We start from the raw sequence: 26783 nt of genomic DNA on the forward strand, positions 1-26783 counted from the left end.
AATTAATTAGTGTGTGTGTGTGTGTCTTGTGTGTGTGTGTGTGTGTCTTGTGTGTGTGTGTGCGTGTGCGTGTGCAAGCATACATGCACATCCAGAATGTTGCATCAACACAAGAATTGCACAATCACTCTGTCTGGCTTTTAAGCCATGTACTCCCATTTGTTTTCTTTTTTATAACTCTTCATGACTAATTTCTATTGTTGGGAGTGTTTTTGAGTAGATCTGTGAAAGCTGATACCACCACAGAGCTGTGTGTTGGCTCTGATTGATTAGACTGAAGGGAGTGAAGCAAAAAGTAGGTCAGGAGTGAAGATGTGAAGGAGAAAGGAGGCAGTAGCCACTATAGGATAAAGCACTTTGATTATGCCAAAGGTATAGTATGAAATACAGTTTTTAACCCTTTTTTTGTTGTTGTTAAATAGAATCTCTTAAATAATTAATGATACATCAATAATTTGCTGACTCATTTAAGTACATAGTATTTAATAAATAATAAGTCTATTGGTATATATCACTGATGTCTGTAAGTCGTTTAAAAGCCATTTCAAGTCATTATCTGCATATCTAAATAACAGATGAATAATTTGTTAATTTGAGCTTAAACACTGGTAATGTTTTACAGCTGCATGTTGTTAGACAACCAAGATACTGAGATGCCTTTTTTGTTGCCAAAATCTAAGCTCTGCATTATTTTAATTCACCAGTTAATGACTATCAAAAAGCAATCTAAACTGAGCAGCAACAGAGAGTAACTTAAGGAACTATCAGATACCATCTTCAAATACCAAATGAACAAAAAGTTGTGCAGTAGAATTATGATCAATATGACGGTGTGAGCCTGGGATTACAGAGACTGAAGAAACTGTGGTAAACTTACCAAAATGCTTGGACAACCTATGATGAGACTGAATAAAAACCTGCAATCTGTAACTCCTCTTATGGTAAAAACTTTGAAATAATCTTTGACACAAATGTGAAATTTGACAAATTAATGCTAGACCAGTTTCCTCCAGTTTAGGAAAACCTCCAGACTAAAAGCTTTTTTAAAAAATCATTCTGGAAAGAATTATACAGGATTGTCTTATATCTAGACTGGACTACTGTAATTCAGAGTTAGTCATCTATGGCTTGTCTACAATTAGTCCAAAATGCTGTGGCCAGATTACTAACTGGGACAAAAAGGAGACATTGTATTACTACAGTTTTGTCAACCTTGTACTGGCTTCCTGTCCATTACATGATCCAGTATAAATCAGTACTCTTTGTATTTAAAGATCTACAAGAGATTCCTAACTCTTATCTTAAAAAGACATGGACCGAGTGGAAAACATCTATAATAAAAGGTAAGGAGCAAAATAAAGACAGAAAAATTCAATTCAGGTTTATTTACAGAGTGCCAAATAAGTTGTCTGAAGATGCTCTGTACTCTAAGGTAAAGACCCTATAGTATTCGGGAGAACACCCCGACAAATGATCCCTGTGATCAAACACTTTACAACAGTAGGAAGGAAAAACTCCCTTTTAACAGGAAGAAAATTCATGTAGTAACAGGCTCAGGGAGGGGCAGCCATCTGTTGGGACTGGTTGTGTCACAAGTTCTGTAGGCTGGTACATGGGTGTGGATGCACAAGAATGCAAAGTCTTTGTTACTTATGGAATCTTAGGCACGTGAACTGGGTAGGGAGCGAGAGTCCCATAGTCCACTGCAGCAGAGGAAGAAGAAGAAGAAAGAAGTGTACTTTATTGGTCCCCGTGGGGAAAATCCCTCTCTGCATTTAACCCATTCACTCAGTGAAACAGTGGGCAGCCATTGGGCGCCCGGGGAGCAGTGTGTAGGGACGGTACCTTGCTCAGGGTAGCTGTTCAGGGGAATCGAACCCCCGACCTTCCGATCATGGGGCCGCCACTCTACCCACTGAGCTATCCCTGCCCTAGCAGGTTATTGACTGGCAGATGATAAGGGACGCAGGGTGAGGCGTTACTAGTGATATGTTTACTTGGATAGCTGGAGCGGTGCGCTCCATGGGGGGGTGGGGGGTGGCCTTAAATGCAGGACTGCTGATTACTGCTGATCAGTGTTGGTCAAGTTACTTGAAAAAAGTAATCAGTAACTAATTACTGATTACTTCCCCAAAAAAGTAATCCTGTTACTTTACTGATTACTTATTTTCAAAAGTAATTAATTACTTAGTTACCTTTTAAAAACACGATTTACAACCTGAAGAGGTGATAAAGCGATAGATCTTTCAGCCCAATTCTACTTTTTCTGCATAATCCATCATACAAAATGTAATCAAATGGAAAAGTCTCTTTTTTTTAACTTGTTTTATCAGTTTTAATCTTTTAACTTTATGCATCAAGCAAAAATTTAATTATATGCAACATTCTCTGACTTGAATAAATTAGTTTAACATTTAAACCTATTTTCTACACATTCCAGCACATAAAATAAAATATTTTTTGTGTTTACACTCACTCTTTCAAATAGATGCAAGTAAAACGCAGCAGAAAATAAATTAAGTCAAAGACTCAGCAGTCCTGTTGCTCTATTTTCACCTGTAAAGCAGGAGTGGGGTAGGCGGAGGTTTACCCTGGTGCAGGTGTGCTGCGGTCAGTTGAAGAATCCGCGAGTTTCTCTGTGAGTTTCCCATTATGTCGTTGCGCACTCGGTGCTTGCTTGGAAGTTTAGGGGTGGTTTTCGCTGTAAAAAGTTTTCTTCCCATGCACAACGGACGCTAATGTTTTTGTCACTTTTTATGGAATCAAACTCAAAGTAAGGTCAGTACTTCCACGCTTTAAACGCTGCATGCTCATACTCTCTCCCACAATCGATATGTGATCCATTGTTGATCTGCACACAGTTGTTGTCACTAACGGTGCACTCGCTTACGTCACTGTCATGAGACATTCTCGCAAAAAAAATCACGGTTTTAGTAACGCAGTAACGCAGCGTTCCTACGGGAAGTAACGGTAATCTAATTACCGTTTTTGCAATAGTAATCCCTTACTTTACTCGTTACTTGAAAAAGGTAATCAGATTACAGTAACGCGTTACTGCCCATCTCTGCTGCTGATGGCTCGCAGGTGAGACGAGATAGACATGGGAGGGACAGTGATGCTTATATGCAGGAGTCGTGGTGGAAAAGTACACTGAAACACCAGACACTCACCCTGGACCATGGCAGGTTTGTGGCATGGGGAAGAAGAGAGAAAAGATCAAAAAAAGAGAGCATAGGAAGGCATGACCAGAGATGGGCAGTAAAACGCGTTACTGTAATCTGATTACTTTTTTCAGGTAACGAGTAAAGTAAGGGATTACTATTGCAAAAACGGTAATTAGATTACCGTTACTTTCCCGTAGGAACGCTGCGTTACTAAAACCGTGATTTTTTTTGCGAGAATGTCTCATGACAGTGACGTAAGCGATAAGCGAGTGCAACGTTCGTGACAACAGCTGTGTGCAGATCAACAGTGGATCATATGAGTGCCGGAGAGAGTATGAGCGTGCAGCGTTTAAAGCGTGGAAGTACTGACCTTCACAGGTCAGAAGGTTAAAGCAGATCTCTCTGTGCTTAATGCACCACAATTAAAGTGTCATTCTTTACCATTATGTGTTAAAAAACTGTCCTTCAACCGGAAAGCCCTCAGAGATAGGGCCAGGATTAGCGCAGAGAACACATATAATCTTCAGTTAGTTTGCCAAGCACAGGAGCTCGATGGTAGCTTTCAAATCCCCTGCTCCCCTCATGTCTGGTTCACAGCCAGCTATGGCCATGTTACCACATACTAGCAGAGATGGGCAGTAACGCGTTACTTGTAACGCGTTACTGTAATCTGATTACCTCTTTCAAGTAACGAGTAAAGTAAGGGATTACTATTGCAAAAACGGTAATTAGATTACCGTTACTTTCCCGTAGGAACGCTGCGTTACTGCGTTACTAAAACCGTGAATTTTTGCGAGAATGTCTCGTGACAGTGACGTAAGCGAGTGCGCCATTAGTGACAACAGCTGTGTGCAGATCAACAATGGATCACATATCGATTGTGGGAGAGAGTATGAGCGTGCAGCGTTTAAAGCGTGGAAGTACTGACCTTACTTTGAGTTTGATTCCATAAAAAGTGACAAAAACTTTCCTTTCATAACTTCTTTTTACAGCGAAAAAAACCCCTAAACTTCCAAGCAAGCACAGAGTGCGCAACGACGTAATGGGAAATTCACAGAGAAACTCGCGGATTCTTCCACTGACCGCTGCGGCACACCTGCACCAGGGTAAACCTCCGCCTACGCCACTCCTGCTTTACAGGTGAAAATAGAGCAACAGGACCGCTAGTCTTTGATGTTATTTATTTTCTACTGTGTTTTACTTGCATCTATTTGAAAGAGTGAGTGTAAACACACAGAAAAAAAATATTTTATGTGCTGGAATGTGCAGAAAATAAGTTTAAATGTTAAACAAATTTCTTCCAGTCAGAGAATGTTGCATATAATTAAATTTTTGCTTGATGCATAAAACAAGTTTTAAAAAGAGACTTTTCCATTTGAATACATTTTGTATGATGGATTACGCAGAAAAAGTAGAATTGGGCTGAAAGATCTATCGCTTTATCACCTACTCAGGTTGCAAATCGTGTTTTTAAAAAGTAACTAAGTAACTAAGTAATTAATTACTTTTGAAAATAAGTAATCAGTAAAGTAACGGGATTACTTTTTTAGGGAAGTAATCGCTAATTAGTTACTGATTACTTTTTTCAAGTAACTTGACCAACACTGGGCATGACAAAACACAGATTAGCTTTGTTACGCAATATACACTGTATAGTGTGAATTTTGTGTAATGTTAACAAAATTAAAGTCCTAGAGTCCTAGAAAAACCTTTGTTCACCATACAGTGTGACAAAGTGGCTTACAGTTTTCCTCTGGTCTCATTTTTGCAATGAAAAGATGTAGGTTGCAGTCGTAAACATGTCGGGGAAGTTGCTTGGTCTAAGCTGAGGAGGGTTTCTAGAAAAGCAGACAGTGCAGAACTCTGTGAGGATCAAATCTCAATCTTATAAACAATAATCCACTGGCCACCTCCCTTGCCCACTGTCTGAGTCCTGTAGATGAGTCAGACCCATGTTCACAAAATTCAACATTACAATAAACAAACAAACAAAAAAAGAGTTCTGGAAAAACCTGGTGGACAAGATGTGTGCTGTTGTTTCTCATTGAAGCAAATGTCTTTAATCAACTTCATTAGTCTCATCAAACACAAAATAAAGCTGTCTAGAAAAAAACAAAAACAGACAAATCCAAATTATATCAGCCCATATAACAAACATCTGACAACATTCATCATGGTAAGAAATTTTGTTACATCATTAAGTCTTCATGTAAGATTTCCTACAGTCTTTGTTTCTCTTTAGACAGAGAGATAGTTTTATTATATTAGACCTTTAATAAAGACTGTTTTAACCTTTCGTTTCAAAGTACATGATGTATTTTAAATTAAATTTAGTACAAAAAGTATGAAGATTTGTGTTTGTTACAACCAGTGTTGGGTAAGTTACTTTAAAATAGTAACTTAGTTACATTACTAGTTACTTCTCTCAAAAGTAACTCAGTTACTTCAAGTTACTTGTTACTTTCAAAGTAACTAGTTACTAGGGAAAGTAACTTTGGTTTTACTCAGAATTCTCTTGTTAATGTGTTGCTTCCATAACTTTGCCAGTCTTCTAGCTTGCTTACTTGCCACAAGTGCACTGTGCCACCTACCAATAGAAAGGATATGATAACGTGCATATTTCCACGAGAGAAATCCCACGCCTGGACCGTCGTTGACTGCTGCCATGATTCTAGCCTACGTCACAGCGTCATGTGCGCCTTTTACATCCAACACAAAAACTGCAGTCGTGGTGCTTTCGATTGTACTCAGAACTCAGAAATTCTGCCTTCTGAATAGGAAGATGTAGGTAACACCAGACTGCAGATGAGCTGCATACAGGGCTGGACTGGGACAGAAAATTGGCCCGGGCATTTTGACTAGAGACCGGCCCACCATTATAGGAAAAATCATAAAGCCTTTGAATGAAAACAAACGCTGTTGTGGCAGTGATGAACACTGTTTTGATGGTATATATGCATCAATCTATCAATCGTTTGTTGTAAGATTCAGATAATTATTTTTTAAAAGCGAGACATTTTAAATGAGAATAAGAAAGAAAAGTATTTCTTTGTGCCCCCCTCTCCCTGTTAATGCCCTACCTGCCCCCCTGGCAACACTTTGCTAGATCCGCACCTGCACAGTTACCAGCTGTCAGCTACCTAAAAAAGGATCCTGGTGTTATTTGTCTCTCAGAAACAGTTCATAACTTCCCTTCAACTCATTCATGTCACCTAAAAGGTAAACCTGTTTCTCCATCACCTGCTCAGCTCTGATGATCCAGTAAGGACATCTCCTGGTTTCATCTTCATGTTTCCCTCTCACCAGATAACCAAACCATATCATGACCAGCAGCTTTTTTGCAGCTGTGGCTCCAGCAAACATCAGCTGATACTAGAAATTAATATTTAATAAATTCTAACAACAGCTGATCAAGATTAAACGTGCTGCTGTTGTTTAGCGCGACATCCGCTGGTTTCCTCTTTCGGCGCAAAGTGGGCGATAAACAAACAAGAGAGCCGATCAGCTGATCATTGATCAGTTTTCATGATTGAAGTAGAAACGGGAGAGGGAGGGAGGGGGGAGAATGAGAGGAGAAGAGGCAGCTGTGCAGCAAAGACACAGAATAACTCCAGCTTTGTGTCTTTTTCATTGTAGCTGAATTACGGGACAAACTGTTCCTTTTCACCTCAATAAGAAACGCGTAATATTTTCTCTGAATACCAGACGGGACGGTTGGCAACTCTAATAACTTATGAACAAAATAAAGTTCAACATCATTAACTTCATAGCACCCACCCAGCTGTGTAGAAACTCCGTCATGCTAGCTAGCACGCAGTATGGAAAAAGTCAGAATAACGAAAATAAACTACACCTAAACTTGGTTCATATCTGACCCAGAGAGACTGCAGGTCATAACTTCTTACCTGAAGTTCAGTTCACACTTGGACCGGCGGCCGCCTCGGGTCTCTTTTCCTTCTGCGTCCCTTTTCCTTCATCCACCTGCTGGCTTCCGCCACTTGCTAATGTTACTGAATCTGTGGATTCAGTAACGAGTAACGACCCTTTCGAAATCCCAGTAACGACTAACGCGTTCCTGATTTTGGCATAATAACTAGTTACCGTGCTCGTTACCACAATAATAACGTAGTTACTGTAACGCATTACTTAATAACGCGTTAGTCTCAACACTGGTTACAACGTTTGTTGGCAATAAGTCTTATACTGTTAGAAAGCCTGTTTATTTTCCCTTAAATGGTGCTCATGTGAATTGTTTGTAAGGAAAATGCATTTGTGGGTTGAGCAGCAGGGTTGATCATGTCAGTTGCACCCATCAGAAACTTGTCTTCTTTGCTAATGCTTATTCTGCTGTTGGCTTTTGTTTGATGTTGCAAAATATCAGCTTGAACTTGCCCTATAGCCAAATCAGTCAAAGGTGACCGCTGCTCACAGGTGCAGCTAATCAGGTGCTGATCAGGCACCAGATTGTCAGCACTGGGGTACCAGAAAAACAGTCAATAACAGAATAAATATAAATATGAAAAACAGACAAGTCATTCAAGGGCGAAATCAACATTTGCAACTCTGCTGCTCAATCTACAAATGCATTTTCCTAACAAATGTAATACAACGTGCAGTGCTGGCATAGTGAACATTTGTTTTGTTGATAACAACTAATACTGAGGCTTTGTGATGTTAATGATGATGATTTTTAGTAGTATTCACATTATTTCTATTGAGAAGTGAGTAACAGCTTATCAAAATGGCTATTGTATGTTACAATTTTATACCAGAGAAAACATTGCTTAGGTCACCTGTTTTAATCTGACAACGCAGGAAAAGCTAAGAATGTTTCAGTGACGTTTACGGCAAAAAAATAAAAGCCCTTCTAATCTTTATGAATCAGAATCCGTAATACATACAGATTCAATATTTGCACAGCAAACACACAGATACAGAGTCCTGCATACACATGTGAGCAGTAAATTGTTTGATAGCTTACAGCTAATGACTTATATACTGTTTAGTCAGCATTATTTTTTCAGTCATGTGTTGATGGTGGTAAGTGGAACCATGCTGTGTAACATGAGTCTCGCTCCCTCTCCAACAGTCTGCATGAGCATCATTGCTAGTGTAACCCATTCCATAAATCTTACACTGAGGATAATTACTGCATTACAATACTGAGCTAGCAGAGAGCAAGGGAGAGACTGGGAGAATAAGGATAAAACAAAGGATCGTATTAGTCACTTTTCACATTTTTGGGAAGCTGTCCTGTTCATAAAAAAGCATGCACATACACAAATGCATGTGCATTATTTCACATGTAGATACAAAATACTATTTTGCACAACATACAGATGCACAGATGCACACACAATCACCCTGTGTTGGTTTTGGCAGATGCCGTCTCCTGTGCTGGGAGAGGAGATTGGAGGCTTGCCTCTGCTGTATGTTCATGGAAATCCAAACTAAACTTTCACAGCTGTGGGTGCATGCACATGTGCATGTGTGCATGCATGCACATGTGCATGCATGCACACATGCACATGTGCATGTGTGCATGCATGCACATGTGCATGCGCACATGCACGCTTTCCTCTGTGAGGCAATTTGCTTGTAAGTGTACTGTATGCATATGATGGATGCATCCAAGCTTGTGAGTGAGGGTGGATTTCTTTGGACTTCATGGCAGGAATACAGCAGCGTCCATGAATTACTGGAAGTTACTGCAAGAGTCTCAAAAACACAAATACATAGTTACGTAATACCTGTCAGTCTCTCTCAATGTGTTTCTCGCTGCAAATATAACGGGTAATTGAAAAAATAAGGATGAATCTAAACTATTGTTTTAAAATTGGCACAATGAACAGTCTTTTATAACACCAGTGAAACCTGTTTATTTAATACGGGACTTGAACGTCCTCATGTCTGATGATGAGATACTAAATTAACAAAGCAAAGGAAGGAAACGGCAGGGAAAACAAATACATGTTGCTGCATTTTTTTTATCCTTCTTGTTTTAAAACTATGAGTTTGGTATACATTGGTCAGGATGCAATGCTAAACTAGTGGTGTACTCGTTTCACAGTGATAGTCATCACCAAATTGTACATCTAATGAGCTTTTACATATTAATAAGCAACGAAACAATGATGATCATAATTTCTCCTCCAACCCTGGGATCTAGCTCTTACTTATTGTGCAACAGTATTATCAGACTTGCATTAGGCACCACTGAGTACTGCCTGGTTTAATAGTAGCTCTTATGAACCTTAATGTCTGTGGCTAATAGACATTCATAACAATTCTGTATATATCACTGTATTTAAGAATAAACATTGGAAGCGGCTTATATAAACCTCACTAAACACACACTGGTGGTACTTTGAGAGGGCTGGCATCCATGCAACTAAGCAACTCTGTGAGTGATTGTAGAGTCTGTGCAGCTTTGTAGTCACAGATACTGTATATTGAAATAATTGATTTTTGATTATCTTTACAAAAAATATAGCAAAACCCCACCTTTAAATGTTTGAAATGTTTGCAAGTGGATTGAAAGGCTACATTATTCTCTGACAAACACGGATGCACAGACACACAGAGAACAGTTTGGATTCTCAGCATTTAATAGCGTTTACCCTGCCAGGCAACTGAATGATGTGATCAAACTGTAAGAGTGAATCTGCTCCTGCAGCCATCCCACCCACACTGTCTGAGTGCGCATAGAAATGTGTGTGTGCATGAGTTACTACATGCAGTCATGTTTTACACAGTCTTTTTTGGTAACTGTTAGATGTGTAAAGCCCCCTGCAAAGAAGTAAGTATTGCATGCAAACACATATCCATACTTCCTCTGATGTATTTATGCAAAGACATAATACTATCTTATGCTTTCATATACAACTGCAGATATGACCAAGCTAAGCTCTATACAGCAAAAAATGATCCAAAGGAATCACTTAACACTCAATCTGTATGCTGTCCATGTGTTTCAAGACAGTTTGACATTGTCTTTGGTTTATTTCTACTGAGGTAAACACACACACAAAGCAGCTGTTTTCTATCATATTGTGATTGGTTTTCAGAAACAAAAACAGACACCACAGTCTGCCTGTGTTCACATGGTGTGATGGGTAAAAATTTATGTCCAAACTTAAGCCTGTAGTTATGCTAGAAGAGTTTTTATTGTTTCTTTAAAAGCACCAAAGAATGCATTTTACACAGTATCTATCTATCTATCTATCTATCTATCCACACACACACATATATGAGCGACCATCTTTGAGGCGGGGGTTTACGACACCAACTCTCTGCCATCTATAATCCAGTTTTGAGTTCCCTCCCCAGACGCCTTAACGCCCACTCACATCCTGGGCCATCTGACCTCAGGAAATCGCATGATAAGGTGGGGCCAGGTTTCATAATGAGCTCACCCGAAACCCTGGCTGATTGGGACCCACACCCATTTTCACACGGCTCAGGTGATTAGAGGATCATCAGGGGGTCCTTTTGTCCCTCTTTGGGGGAAAACTCCCACTGGGTTTAAATCTGGGACTCTCCGCCATTTGACCTTAGAACTGAAGAAGCTTCTCGGATTAGAGGTGAAACGTCTTCAAGCAACTTAAAGAAGTCCAGATGTTTTTCTTTGCAAGCTCCTTTGACCTCAAAGTGCTTTACAATTCCACTATTCATTCACTCTCACATTCACACACTGGTGGAGGCAAGCTACAGTTGTAGCCACAGCTGCCCTGGGGCAGACTGACAGAAGCGAGGCTGCCATATCGCGCCATCTGCCCCTCTGGCCATCACCAGTAGGTGGTAGGTGAAGTGTCTTGCCCAAGGACACAATGACCGAGACTGTCCGAGCCGGGGCTCGAACCGGCAACCTTCCGATTACAAGATGAACTGCCAACTCTTGAGCCACGATCGCTCCAGCACATGCTTGGCTTACAATCATACTTCTTTTGCAAATAACCATAAAACAAATTTCAACATGTTTCTTGAAACTAAAAAACACAAAACTCATCACTGCAACATTTTTTTCCCACCAGATGTAAGTACTTTCCCATCTTTACTTTGTCTTATAAAAAGTTTAATAAGACATAATAAGTTCTTGGAAGTCATAATAAAGGCACTGACCTCCCCTTTCTGAATTTATTAAAGTATACAGAACTTAAAGTATACATGAACTATGAACTTTGCTAAAATGAAAAAAAGACTCGGCAATGGTGGTATGAAGTCGTTTCTCCCAAATTCCTGTCACACCCAGTACTTGGCTTTCCTGTTCTGATTCTTGTAACAGTGAATAATAACTTTTCTATCAAAGGGAATTACCGATACCGAAAAAACATCTATACAGAAGGCTAAATAAATATGCATCTAGCTATCCTTTACCAACTCAAACAACCCTTGAGAAGGCAAATCCCTATCATTTATGCAGAAAAACTTTAGTTTTAGTTAGTTTCAGTATTAGTTTTAGTCTTATCAATTATGTCTGTATGGGGGGCATGTGGCAGAGACAACATTTTGGAAAATGAGTAGAGATATTACAATAAAAACTTTTTTTTTCATAGCAGCTGGCTCATAGTGTCTTATAGTATTGTAAACATCCAATACACATATCTTTTAATGACTCATCAGCCAAGTAATAATTTTTTTAAAAGTCTAGTTTTTATTTCTATTTTAGTTAACTAAAATGCTTTTTCACGTGTAGTTTTAGCCTTTAGTTTAGTTTTAATAATAATCAGAAGCTTGTACATAAGCCCAACAACAGAACCGCATACCGAATGTAGAGACAGAAATGAATGTGACTTGAACAAGAAGAAAGAGAAAGAGAGATTTGTTTAACATCTGGTTCAAAGTCCTGATGTAAACTGAGATGCGCTGTTTCAAAGGCTGTTCATGCAAAAGACCTAACACTTACTCATCTTCCCCTCCCATCATCCCTCTATTTCTTTCCCACCCTTTAACTATCTTCTCTCTCTCTCTCTTCAACAAAACACACCAATTTGTTAGAGTAACAGAAAACCACTGCGGCCCCTCCTTTTCTCTCTTCAGATAATTTATGAGCACTGAGTGGGGAAGCAGTTTTCACACCGGAGTGAGAAGGGCAATTTCATGCACAGTAATGAACCAACTAAGGGTGAATAGAGGCAACACGGCATGAAGAGATGGTTGTAAAATGGCACGTTAAGTGACTCTACAGTTTTTTAGTTCATGAGTGAAAAGAGGTTTAGATGATGTAGCTGTTAATAAGATGTCAGGAGCTGAAAACTGATCCAAATATTTCTTCTCAACACATTATCCAATTCAGCCTTTAGACTTATCCTAAGGTATAAGCTATAACCTCTAGATTTATTACCATAGCCCCACCCATCATTAACCTGATAAAGGTCAATTTAGCAGAAGTACGTAATTCAAAACGCTTGTGTGGTGTTGCAGGAGCTTTAACTGGTGTTTTTTTGACTCTCACTATACTAGGTAAGTGCACACGGTAATGGAAAACTCAATGTAGCCGCCATTAAACTCAGTAATTGGCTGTGATTAAGTCATGTTAGGAAAAACTGCAGTACATGTGCTTTCACTGTGATCTTTTACATGAGTCAAGTGGTTGTGTCTGTTTTACTCAGAGCTGTTGGATTTTTCATCTTAAGGGGAAGCTATGACTTTTGGCCAAGTCACCTCTTGACATTATATGACAGTAAGCTGAACTTTCTTTGTGACTAAATGCAGAATGTGTAGATAGTTGAACCATTCACGTGCAATCTGTATGAAACCACACCATTGTCAGCGGTGCAGGAATACCACAGCTCTGCTATTAATTCGTGAGTCTTTTTTACCACATGCATAGGTATTTTAATAGCTCTGCATTAAAGCCTTCTCTGGTAGAAGCTGGGGATGTGCTAGAGTGGATGGTGCCAAGTTTTTCATACTGCTTCACGTACTGCTTGGTATTCAGTGATGAATACCAAAATTGCTGCTATCAGTGGTGTTTCCAGCTTCTGCAAAATATGTGGTCTGGTTGGCATTGATGAACAGGCTGTGGCAATGTGGTATAGCTAGAGAAAATGGTCATTTTAAAGTGATAAAGTATCCACATTAGGAGGTAAATGGAGTGGTTCCTATATAGCACTTTTCTACTCTAATTTCCCACATTCATAAAAGCAATGTATTCTTTTTGCTAATGCTGTCTATCTGACATTCCCACACATTCCCACTCAATTTAACAAACCTGGACAACTCAGGGTTCAGTATCTTGCCCAATGCCGGAGCAACCAGATATTGAACCACCAATTTCAGTTTTTCTCTTTTGAGGCTTTGTGTTTACAAGATGGTAGTGATAGTTGTATAATATATGGTTTGGACACAGTGGCACTGACTTTTCATTAAGATTGACCAGAATGGAGAGAATTAGAAATGAGTGTATCAGAGGGACAGCTCAGATAGATGGGTTTGGAAACAAAGTTAGAGAGGCATGGATGAGATTGTTTGGACCTGTGGAGAGGAGGGATAGTGGATATATTGTTCAAAGGATTTTAAATATATAGTGTTGCCAGGCAAGGGAGAAATAGGAAGACCACAGAGGAGGTTAATGGACCTAATGAAGGATGTGCAGAGGGTTGAGAGAAGAGGATACTAGTGATAGGGTAATATGGAGCCAGATGATCCACTGCAGTGACACCTAAAGAGAGCAGCCGAAAGAAAAAAGTGTTTAGAACTTAGTTTCACTTTGTTTTAACTCTTTGATTTGTTTCACTTAATAATGATAATAAATCCACCACATACCATGATATGTGTCCTTACATTGATTGTAAAAGTTCTGATGTTGAACATAAAAAGAAACAAATTAAACCAGGAGTTCATTTGTAAAGGTGCAAACTGATTAATGTGCTCTGAAATGTGCTTTGGCATCAACTGGATGAATACGGAAATCAAACACAGTGTCAGACAGCTGCTTTAAGTGTAGCAGGAGAGGGGGAGTGAGTCTGCTGTTACCCTGGTGACTGCCTCCGAGGTAAAGTTAGCTCTTCCTGGAACAGAAAACCCAGAGTTTCCTTCGTCTTTCACTAAACCTGTTTTCTGAAACAGAAGACGGCACTGAACTAAAATGCTCCATTATGATGCACTTTGGCAAACTGGACTCAGAGCATGTCCTCACATGTAGATAATGATTTATGACCAAGCTGCCGTCAGAAGGAAGCCCCACCCAATCATAAAATGCATAAAATTGTGCATTTTACTATATACTGTATTTTTTGTAATATACATATGATAATGAGTACAGTAGCACATATTTCTAATATAAGTAGGAGGCACCCAAACACTTGTCATGTTGAAACATGTCATGTAATGTAAATGTGCTCTCGTGTCAACACTGATTAAACTGAGCTGAGGACTTGAGCTGGTTGACCTCTCACTGCACGATTGCAGTTACTCAGAGAAGGGAAGAGTTTCTAGTTTGGCTGTCAGCTGGTCCCAGTGGACTGAGAAAAGCCAGCCACCTAATTAAAAATGGATATAAATGTATTGCTTGTAATGATGTCTGTCTTCTTTCCAGTTGTTATTATCCTAACCTCATCTTTCTGCCCTGTCACTTTAGGATTTGCCCAGTGTAGCAAACATTATGTGTACTCTAGCAGATGAAAGAGAAAAAAGAAACCTCAAAACAAAAATGGATTAATGCTGTTTTAATACAGCAGGTAGAAGACCTTATAGATGCTCTGGTGAGTCGAACGAGTGCATCATTTGCTTGATTCTATGAATAAAATCTTTAAATCAGTTCTGTTCGGGGAGTGAATGACAATGTATCGCGTGATCAGATTTGTGGCTTTTTGATTGGACTCTGACATCGGCACATTGGGTGAGGTGCACTGCATCCACTCTCTATCCACACATTAACATAAGCACATCACTGTTACGCATTATATTCTGCATATGTGTGCATGTGCATCACTGAACTCACATGTACATGATTGCTCCTGCTACAAGTAACCCAGTCTGTAAGCTATTAATTGGTTGAAAGGTAAAAGTAAACAGGTGGGAGCCCATCGCCAATGTTTAAATAGTTTTCTAATTTACGTTTAGCCCTCCCTGCAGTGTGAAGTGTGCTGGCACACCTAACAAACTGCTAAAATTTGGCATAGAGCCCTTTGGGTCTTTTTGAGTATAAATTATTGCAAGCTGTTTTTTTTTATTTTTGCACACTCACGTGAAACACACACACACACACACACACACACGCACACACACACACACACACGCACAAAGACACACACACACACAATCAAAACTCTTTAAAGGTGATGTTAATGGGATTTATTTCCGATTTTAACGATGGTGTGAGGCAATTTTGTAAAATTGTCACATTCACATCCTCAACAGCTTAAACATGAGGAATAATTAAATATCAGGATTACATTTGTAGGGGAAAGAGCTATTTTGTACCATACTATCAAAGCCACTTGGTCTGTTTCCCATATATATGGTTTTTATACAACATGGAAATTATTCCAGACTGATTGTAAGAGAAGATCTGAATGGCTTCCTTGTCTTCTGTCTGATCTTTCATGTGTTTCCCAACTATTAATCTTATTGGCGCCATATGTTTGGCTCCTTCTGCAACAGTTTACCGTGATGTATGTCGTCCAGGCTAGTGAAAGCCAATAAACAGCAAACTGGCTGGGAAAGCAGAGCTGTAAGGATAACATTATGTTGCCTATATTGCAAACACTGAATGTATAGCTATTATAATCCTAAACAAAGAGCAGCTGAATATCTCCTTTCATATAGAGCAGATATGAGGTTCATTCCGTCCATTTAACAAATTGCACACACAGCACATAATGCACCTACCTCACAATTTATTCTCTTTTCCAAACATATATTTGTGGTCACTTTGTATATACTGTATGAAAAGATTTACAAAGAATAGCTTTGCAGTGTGATTAGAAAAACAGTCACTTATTGACAATTTTGCTTTTATTTTTTGTTTCAATCGGTGCTGTGGTCATAAAACTTGCTCAAGCCATGAAGAGAAAGTGATTATACAGAGCAGTTATCCTCAAAACCAGAACTGAGTCCCCTCTAGAGCCCGTATATTTGCACAATATCCAGAGGGAGCTGAAATATGGACATGTATCCATTTTCTTTTGCCACAGTTATAGATTTATTACTTTGGCTAAAGTAATCTTGAAAGTCTTGTTTAATGGATGCAAAAAGAGTTGAGAAATTATAAGGAGGATTTACCTGTGGCCAACTCACAATGCTTTTCACAGAAGATTTCAGTATCTGGAAAACCTCTTAGAGCATAAGTATTTCTGTCTAGACGACGCAGGGGAAAAGCAACTGGAGAAGCGGCTTTATTTTATTGACTAGAGCCATTTGCTTCTTACTTGGCTTTAGTCTGAGTTTTGTTTTGGTGTCGTTACACCTGCTAAGACTGAAGGTCCTGGCAGGATCACATGTAGATACACTGAATTTATGATATATGAAGAACTTCTCTGTAGTAAAGTGAAACCAACTGCTAAAAACAATTTTTTGAGCTTTCTTTTGCTTCATAATGAACTCTACTTTCATTTCATTTCCTGTTTACTACCTCAGGGGTGAGACTATGGCTACAGGTTGACATAAATAGCCCACAACAAGGACAGTGGAGAGAGCTAGAAAAGAAGAGCACACTACTGGCTAGAAGGGACTTTGGAACAAGCAGATGAACATGAGGAATACTTTCCCTTTCTCAAGTATTATTTACTATAGTATCTTTTTGTTTTATCTCATCAAATGCACACTGCAGACTATCAGCCATGACAAAAGCCAGCAGGAGTTGACCAAGCACCAGGAGAGACTTAGAGAGTTGGAGCTCACCATCTGTGAGTCAGCACTGTGTGAAAAGTGTTGTTTATTCATGCAAGACCTGGGGTGACCAAATGTGTCCACACTCCTTTCACTTAGCTGATGTCCAAAACGTCCTTCTCCAAAAGAGTACGCATGGTGCCAAACTCTGGACTCCTGTGACCTTCAGCGAATAATTGATGCTTGTTAGCAGAGTGGCTTGTTGACCGCAACCCTTTGCAGACCGTCACTGCCATCAGACTACATAGTGCTAGCTTTTTGGAAGACTGTACACAACTAGATCCTGACATTCAGCCAATGTTACTTCCACATTGGCTGAATTTCGACAATCACTCTCTGTATGTGAATAAACACCAATGCTGGACCTCATATCCAGCAGATGTTTGTGCAAATGATGTTCTGCTTAAACCCTTGTGTGTGCACTTTTGTAGAGGCCATCTGTTATGATGTAAATGAGCCTGTGTGTGTGTGTGTGTGTGTGTGTGTGTGTGTGTGTGTGTGTGTGTGTGTGTGTGTGTGTGTGTGTGTGTGTGTGTGTGTGTGCAGCTGACGTTAGTAAAGTATCATTGTCTAAAGGACATTTTGCAAACTTAAGCTGTGGTTGTGTCAACACAGCCATGTAAGTATTTGTACTCATGCTTGAGGTGCCCTTGACTTACTGTAGTCTTCTCCCATATTATAGGTGTGGTATCTGCAAAAAAATCACCACTTTATAGCTGAACTACAGATCGACTGAAACAGGAAATGAAGCACTTGCATCTCCAGGTTAGAAGATTAGAGATTAGTAGATGTGTGAAAAGCCAAAATGACACCAAAACACAACGACATTCCTTTTTGTGTGCTGTTCCTTTACAAGGACAGTAATGGTACACAAACAACAGTCCAGCATAAAAACTAATTCTGTTTAAATGGCAGAAAGCAAACTGTTTTTGTGCTCTTTTTTCTGTTTAATTGGGTTATTTAAAAAGGGGACATGCTTATAAATTCGGTTTAAAAAAAATCACATAAAATTTCTGTATATTCTTTATTTTTGCATGTTTGCAGTGTTTATGAAGTGCAAATAAAGAGAAACATGCAATATGTAACCTATGTCAAATACTGAGTAATATCCAATCCACTGTGGCGAGACAGTGAGGTCAATGGTTTGATCCATAATATGCTTATCAAATCATAGCCCACCTTTGAAATCTGTCCAGCTCACTCACAGTAAATCATGCTGGATTTGATCATGAGCTAAAACAACCTTCAGGGCAGTAACCCATCCAAGTCCTGTGGTTTTTCATAATGGAATACACAAGAGACAGTGAACCGGCAGAGTTTTGCAGGTAGACTCTCTGATTACTTGAAAGAGAAACATCTGCTGAATAGATGTGAGAATTCAGTGGGAGCACTGCTGCTTGTTTGAGAACAAAGAGTAACAAAGTGTGACTGCAGAAGCCATTTGGCTGGCTTGTGTCTGTCTGCCTCCTGCAAGTGTCTGTATGCATGTGTGTGTCTGCGTGTCCAGGTGTTAAGGGAGGAGAAAACTGTGGCAGGAAATTCTTTCTGATAGCATGAACCAAAAGGTGTTGAATGACTGACCGACCGCCAAGTTGAAACACACCGATTTGGGATTTGCTCTTTGGGTGGCTCACTGACAGAACAACATGCCTGCTGGTTCCCTAACAAAGTGCATTACAGGTGACTGCAACCAGCTCACTGGATAGCTTGGACAGTCACTGGCTAGTTGACTGATGATGTTTTCAGACTGTCAGTCACTTAAGGGGGAGGTTGGTGTGAGGTGTTGGTGGGGGTGGGGGGGTGTCTCTGCTAGTGTGTTGTTAACAAGCCTGAAACAACACGATCACCCACTTAGTTTCCTCTTTGCATCTATTTACAGCTGTGTCCTGCACCCCGAGGAGCCAATCCCGGATAAGATGGAGTCATGCTGTGGCCTTGTAGCGGGACAAAACTGGATCTGCTTTGGTACAAATAAGTGTGTTGAAACACAGTAGCTGGTATAAAATAGATTTTCTTTAAGTTAACCTTTTCTAAATGTTCTATTTCAAAATGCATGTCCTATTTAGGTACTTATTTTCAATGGATTTACTTTGATTTCATTATATAATAATGTAAATATAGTCTTTTAGGTGATTGACTGTAAAGAGAGCTTAACAAAACGAACTAAGTGATACAAAAACACTCAACTGGGACAAAATGAAATAGCAATAAAACTAACTTTGACAAAACCAAATAAAGGCCTTGTCATTGTTGTGATGGATTATTGCGTTTGAGTCATTTCCACATCTGTGGAGCTTGTTTTTCTACTGCAAGAAAGAAGGGGGAGAAAACAAATGGATTTTTAGGAAAAGTAAGCAAACTTTGATATCTGTTCCTCTTTGTGGCATTTCTGACATGCTTTCCCATCATGATGAAGTGATGAACTGCATGAGGAATGCAACTGCAAAAATGTAAGAAAGAGTACAGAATAACTTAAACTAGTTCTTGTGTTTGATTTGGGAATGCTGTGGCTTAGGACGTAGAGTGGGTCATTTACCCCTCTATCTGCCTTTCAAACATTTCTTCCCTGGTTCCTCCAACCTCCATGATTAAATATTCGTTGGCAAGATTTTAAACCCAGAGCTTCCCTCAGTGCATTTTTCTGAGTATGGGTGTGTGAAGATTAAGAAAAAAAAAAAACTGAATAGAAAGAGAAAAAAGGTCAAGTCAATTTATTTGTAACCACAATTAAAAACAACATGGGTTGGCCAACTTTGATAAAATGTAAAACTAAATTGAATAAAACAGAAAAATACATAAAAGATAAAAGTAGAATACAAACAAGAAACGAAAAGAAAAGGAAAGTGTCAAAACTCATTTAACACTCACTTATTTACATGTAAACACTGGGGAGTAAAGATGTGTCTTCTAGTGGTTTTAAAAAATATCAAGTGATGGTGAGATCCTAATTTTTAAGAGCCAAAGGCAAAGGCCTGGTCTGTGCTATGCTTCAGTCTGCTTATTGGAACAACCACATGCATCTGAACAGCTGACCCTGATGGTCCATTAGGGCTATGCATAGTTCAGTAAGGTAAGAGGGTGCTAATCGATTTAGTGATTGAAAAATATCCAATAAAATCTTAAAATCAATTCTAAAATACTCAAAGGCAAAATAAAGAAGCTGCATTTTGAACAAGTTGGAGATGAAAGAAGCAGAGCTTGGCTGATTCCAAAATAAAGGCTATTTCAATAATCACGCCTGGATGAAATGAAAGCACCAATTATGTTCTCAAAATCAGCAGATGAGAGAACGTTTTTAATGATTGCAAAGAGCCTCAGCTGGAAGAAGATGACATTAACAACAGAATGTATTGATTTCTCAGATGTGAAGTTGCCATCAAAGCTCACCCCCAGATTGTTTGCAAAAGAAGTTCTGTAAAAGGGCCAGGGTCACCCCCAAAAGAGGAGTAAGGGTCAGGGGGCCCAACTAGTACAAGCTTTTATGTTCATTTAATTTAAAAAAAAGTTGAGCACCAACTATGACTTTGTGTCAGTAACACAGTAAAACAAGATTTTTAAAGAGGTTTTAGTATTTTACTTAATTATCACCATTACAGTGAAATAAGATTCCATATTTTTAGAACTGAACCTAATGGGAGCATGTAGAGAGAAAAGAGCACTGGGCCAAGGCTAGATTCTTTAGAAACTCCTGCATGTAAGGGGACCAACCGGTGATGAAAAGCCACCCAATCTAATAGAAAAAAAACTTCTGCATTTTAAATAGGATCTAAACCTGTGGTGTCAAACATAAGGCCCTGCCAAGACTGTAATCCGGCCCGCAGGACATCTTTGGAAAATGTGAAGGAGCGCATACATTTTGGACTTTGGGCAGGACAGTTTGGGCAATAGGCTACCAGAAGTTTATCCATAATTTTACACATTAATTTCCTACAATTCAAGCCCAAAGAGTTGTGCTGACAGATTTCTTTCTACAGCTAAAGCAGCATTTTTGCACTGTTTTCTTATACTGAGATATCTCAGACATTACATGTGAAGTAAAATTACTTAATACTGACAGAAACAGGAGCTGGACTGGTCCATCCCACTTAATATCAAACTGGGCCAAATGTGGCCCACAATATAAAATGAGTTTGACATCCCACATCTAAACCATTCAAAAGCATTTCCTCTGATGCCCACACAGCTCTCCAGTTTAGCACACCGTGATCCACCATATTTACTGCAACACTCAGCTCTAAAAGCACCAGTATTTTCATTGGTGCCTCAACAAATTGGTTATGGCAATACTGGCTGCTGAGAGATAACCGTCCAGTTTCTGATACCTATAAAGAGAGGCTGGAGGACTGGATGTGATTGACTGGTTGTCTGAGAAAAGACCCTGGTTTGCATCCTATTTGAACCTTTCTGTTTTGCTTTTCTTTTGTTTTGTTTTTCATTTGCGGATTCATTTAATTTTTTATTGTCATTTTACTTTCATTTACTTATAGAAGGTACATTCAAAACTACCTGGTCAGGCAAAGGAAAAGCCTATGGTGAACCATGTCACATCAGTAATCCTGCTTACTGAAAAATTAAGACTTGGCAGTTGGCAGCTAACCTCTCAATGTTGCAAGGCATTTACCCTATAAAGGTCATATTATCATGCATCTCTAGACTGCTTTCAGCATGGCCTCAATTCTTAGTTCAGTCTATAAAAGTCCTGTTGTTTGCCCTTGCACCTGAGCCACTGCAATGTGTGCAGCATTGCTGCATCTCAAATAGTGAGATGCTTCAACTTGAATTTCATTTTGAGGATGTGGATGAAGCTGCAAGGAGTCACCGCAGTTCAGGGCTGATGTTTTGCCGCACATGCATCAAGATGTGGACAGTCTAACCTGGGGGATGAATTTACAAAGGGGAAAGCAATGCTCTAGATGAAAAGAAGGGTCACCATGTACCTCTAACATGCCCTCAGTGCAGGGGAGAGGTCCACAGTGAGGCTCACAAATGCAAGTCTTTAGAATAGCACTTCCAAGGAGTGATCTACTGGCATACACGCTGAAAATGGAAGAAGTGCATGAGAACATGACCTTTAGAGGGAGTTTTTAATCTTTAAAGGTTGCGAGTCACTAAACGGTTAAAATTTTCAGGCCTAAGCAAGCTATCAAAAACAGAATTATCATACTCTTAAGTGTAAAGCAAATCCAACATTTGATCTAATACAAGCATCCTGTGATATTGTATGTTTGATATCCCTTCATTGCTTTTAATTTAATGTGCATCTATTCCCTGTTCACCTCTCTGGGTAGGATTGTAAATCCAAAAGTGACCATAATAATAATGCTCAGCAAAATATTGACCACAAATTAAAACATCTTTAAATAAAAATACTGTAAACCTTTTGTGCTACCATGACAAATCACAACAAGTTGCTCCATTTTATGTTCATTTGGCAAAACCTCTTTCCTCCTGAGCGGAAGGGTTTGTCCTGCTGGATTGGTTTCTGTCTTGTCTGCAGTGAGAAACAGAAATTGAACAGTTTTTAAGTTTCCCACCGCTCTGTTGTCCGAATCATAACAGATCTTATTTCGCATTCTGGACAAAGTCATAGTGAGCTGACAAAAGGAAAATTGCTTCAATTTGTCTGCATCTGTGCTTTTCAGAGGAGCTGCCAGTTATAACACAGTGCATGGTGGAAGAAAAAAAGCGACCAAACCTTTGAATAAATACGACTGGCAGAGTAGACTTTGTGTTGGGTGGCTAAGCAAGCCTGCTTAACTTTGAATCTTAAAATACAGATGACAAACTTTGTTTCTCTAATCAGTCAGTGGCGAAACTTGAGAAACTCAAATTGAGTGGCGGGATGTTTTTTGTCTACTTTATGTTCTTATCAAACTTGCTGACAACTAAAATAAATAATTCAGACAAATACTTATAGAGTAATCTCCACAAGCACCCTTTCATGAATGTTACACATGTTATGGATATACATTAATGGCCAAAGGTATAATTGTCCCTCGACCACAGAACATCAGCTTGTTCTCCTTTGTGATGTGCCATGGGATCTTGAACAGTTATCTGACTACGCATTTTAATTGGACAAATTGGTCCAACGTCTACAGATAAGATTGTGCACCACCACACATCCACGGTGGTGTGTCTGGGACTTTGTGTATTGATGCTAGCTGTGTGTGTGTCCATGTACATCATGAGAAATAACTGAAAATAGCACTGGTCTTTTGGGTGGAGGCCAGTTTAAGAATGACTCAGATGTTTCTTTGGGCTACTGGATGCATTTTGTGGGATAAATGGTTTGTGTTTATGTGTCATTGAAATGAATGAAAGTAAATATCGTGTAACAGAACATAAGGGACACAAACAAAAGCCACTTGATTAAAATCGCTTCCTTGACTGGAGCTATTTTGGTTCAGTGTTAAAATTTGTATATTTAATTGAATCAGTCACCCTGTAGGTTGAATTACCCAGTTGTGCATTTACATTGTGTTCAGGGGTTGGCTAATGCAAACCTTTACAGTAATTTTACAGCATTAATAACTGCAAAGAGTACCTCATAAGAATACTGTTACGCATGTTGGTTATATTGTTCTGTGTCTCCAGACAGTTACTTCTGTGTGTATCGACCTCTCTCCTCCACCACATACCAGCAACAAGCTTGTTAATTTTTCAGAAGGACAATTTAGCTAAAAGTTAGCCATTGCTGTGTCAGAGCTGTAGCACTAGTACCCAACTACTCATTAACAGTTCTCACCACTAATGTGATGGTGCTTCTCCTAGCTTGCAGGTGCATGTTCAAAATGTAAAGTGCAGCGTCTGAGCAGCTGATGGAAACTTATAATTACCTTGTTGTACAATGATAGGAATACTTCCAAATCCAAGTCCAGATTTATTTATATCCATCCATTCTCTTCCACTTATCCTTGTCAGGGTCGCGGGAGGCTGAAGTCTATCCCAGCTATCATAAGGTGAGAGGAAGGGTATCTTTACCATCATGCTGGCTGACTTTACCATGGTCTTTTGCACAGCTGAAGCGTTGGATACTGTTAGGCTTGTGGGAAAAACAAGACCCAAAAGCAGGACTTCCTTAGAAGTGACAGTGATTTTTTTTATAGAGAAAAAAACAAGCAACAACTTGCAAAAATGTTGGTTGGTTTCCTGGCAAAACAAGACAAGATAATTAGTTCAGTTCTCCACAACAAAGGACAAGCACTCTTTCACCTCAGCAAGCAAGGAATTTACTGACTGTGTCACTCAACAATCCAGCAATGACTGAAGCTAAGCCGCTTTCTTAAATAGTGTGCCTGTGATGAGACTCATCAGCAGCCGGTGAGTATGACAGCAGGTGTGGCTGGCTTCACAGGGGTTAAATGCTCCAGGCCTAGTGTTGCATATACACAAGAACACCAACACACACATACACACAAACAAATGCACAGAGAGGAAAAGGAGAGACAGAAGACAGGCTGCGAACAACAGGACCAAAACAAAACAGAAATGGCTGGTCGACTGGAGGACTGTGACAGATACAGTCCTCAAGCACACACCTACATGCCAAGGAGTGGAGATTTTGCAGATGTATTGGGGATTTTCTTCTTTTATTTCTATTTTTGTCACAAGAGAAAAAAAGAAAGAAAAGATGTTACACCCCACACTGTCTATACTGAAGTCAACACAAGATGTCAAGAGAAAGGAGGTTACTGAAAGCAACAGATGTTTGGTGAAGTCATCAATACAAGCTCCAAGTTATGGTAAGCTAGACGTTTCGCTTAGTTTGGGAATTTTCCAAATGCAGTTGATCACAAACACACAGTATCTCACAAATGTTGTGGCTGTAAGGGGTGTTCAGTTTGGGTCACTTGGATTTCTTCCAGTCTGCTACAGTAGCTAGCATGGATGCTTGCCTCACAGCCATCTACTTCCACACCTGCAAAAGCCCCACGCTGTGTAACTGCTTATGTAAATTGAATTTTCCTGTGACATTGAACCTTTTCTCAAAAGTTTTTTCTCAGCAGAAGGAATGGGTCATCGACACTGGATTCTTCTGTGATGTATCTGTCAGTTGTTGTTATAGTGCACTACCAAACCCGTACACTATACAAAAAGAAAGGTCAGCACTTTGCCGTGAGATACACAGTATATGCATTACGTCCTGATGCAGGTATGCATCTAAGTGAAGCTACAATTTCAGGTGCCTCACATCACATCTGGACCTATACAGGTCCTGTTTAACACATTAATCTATCATTCTGTCCTATGTGGAGAGCAGTCCAACATGCTGAAGTATTCAGCAACAAGTCTCCACCTTGATGGAACGCACAGTGCATCATGGGATTGTTTCCCACATGATATTCACACTATGGATGTCCAAACCCAACAACTGATTAATGACTGAAATGTTACTGCCTCATCAGACAGGGCAATGTTTCTTTAAATATCTGAACATAAACAGCAGCTACAAATGTTTACTTTTCCTGTGCATTCTAATGAACAAATAAAATATAAATTTTTGCATATTTTTCATGATGATTTCATTAATTAAGGGGAAAAAAATATCCAAACCTATCTGGCCCTGTGTGGAAAAAGTAATAGCCCAGCCCACCCCTCTTGTTAAATCATGAATTAATCAACCACACTTTTAGAAAAACATAGTTCAGTGTTATTAGTTGCACCCAGGCCTGGGATTAAGAAATCATTTAAACAAATTGAAGTATGCTACAAGATCTCAAAAAGCAACACATCATACCAAGATCCAAAGAAACAACTCAGAAACAGAATTATTAACATAGCCGGGCCCACGTCCTCGTTTTAGGTTTGACAGGGTTTTAGTAGGTAAAGGTGAATGCTAGGACATGAATTGAGCTGCGGTTTGGGGAAGGCCTCGAAGGGGACTGGCGACGGCTCCCGGGCTTGGCAGATCCCCGTGCACTAAATAGAAGTGAAGAAGTTAAAGAATTTAATAGGGGAGAGAGGGAGGGTGGTGAACTAAACGAGAATGAACAGCTTGCAGAACTGGGGGAACCTATATAGATGAGAACCAGAAGGAGCGTGTTTGGAGGCGTGGTCCCTGCATTGCTACTTCAGGAACTGAAGAACTTGCTATAATTAATGTGCGACCACAACAATATAAATGACTCATTCCCAGTTATCACAAGCGCTTGATTGAAGTTCTTGCTGCCAGTGGTGGAACAACAAATTATTATATTTAGGGGGCAATTACTCTTTCACACAGGGATAGCTTTTTTCTCTTAATTAATCAGACTGCCATTAAAAAACTGCATTATGTGTTTACACGGGTTATCTTTGTCTATCATTAGAATTTGTTTGACAGTGTACAAAAAGTGTGTAAAAGTGTGACATATATGCAAAACCCAAGGACACATATGAGCAGATGAAAAATAAGCGTTTCTTTCCTGCTGGATATAAAATACTGCTGAAGCGCATTATAAGATTTGAGTGTCACAGCACATGTCAGCTCTCACCAAACTGAAGCGCTGGTATATTTGCTTTGAGGCATAATGATCCATTAGCTTAACCATTTTATGTAGCTTTGGTTTGGATGCAGACTACCAGCAAATGCTTTGTGCATTATTATCATCAGCGGAGTTCTAGCTGTTCTCGAGTCCTTTTATAACTTGGTCAGGAGAGAGACTGTCAGCACGTCCAAGGAATATAAAGGCAAGATTGGTCTGAAAACATAGATCTATGATTGCGGTTGCACTCAACTAGTCATAAAACTCCAATGAGCTACAGATTGTGGTGAATTATACTCTGATTTTGCCAAGAAACCGA

The 26783-nt window shown here is 39.5% G+C and overlaps 1 long non-coding RNA gene across 1 annotated transcript; it reads left to right on the forward strand.

Annotated features, from left to right (window-relative positions):
* The first annotated feature begins 288 nt into the window (after positions 1-288).
* Positions 289-19200, forward strand: LOC308406162. The gene is made up of 3 exons (XR_013973464.1): positions 289-372; positions 4157-4304; positions 18877-19200. It is a non-coding gene; the product is annotated as an uncharacterized lncRNA (long non-coding RNA).
* The last annotated feature ends 7583 nt before the right edge of the window (positions 19201-26783 follow it).

Source organism: Rhamphochromis sp. 'chilingali' (assembly GCF_963969265.1).
Source record: "Rhamphochromis sp. 'chilingali' genome assembly, chromosome: 11".
NCBI classification, from domain to species: domain Eukaryota; kingdom Metazoa; phylum Chordata; class Actinopteri; order Cichliformes; family Cichlidae; genus Rhamphochromis; species Rhamphochromis sp. 'chilingali'.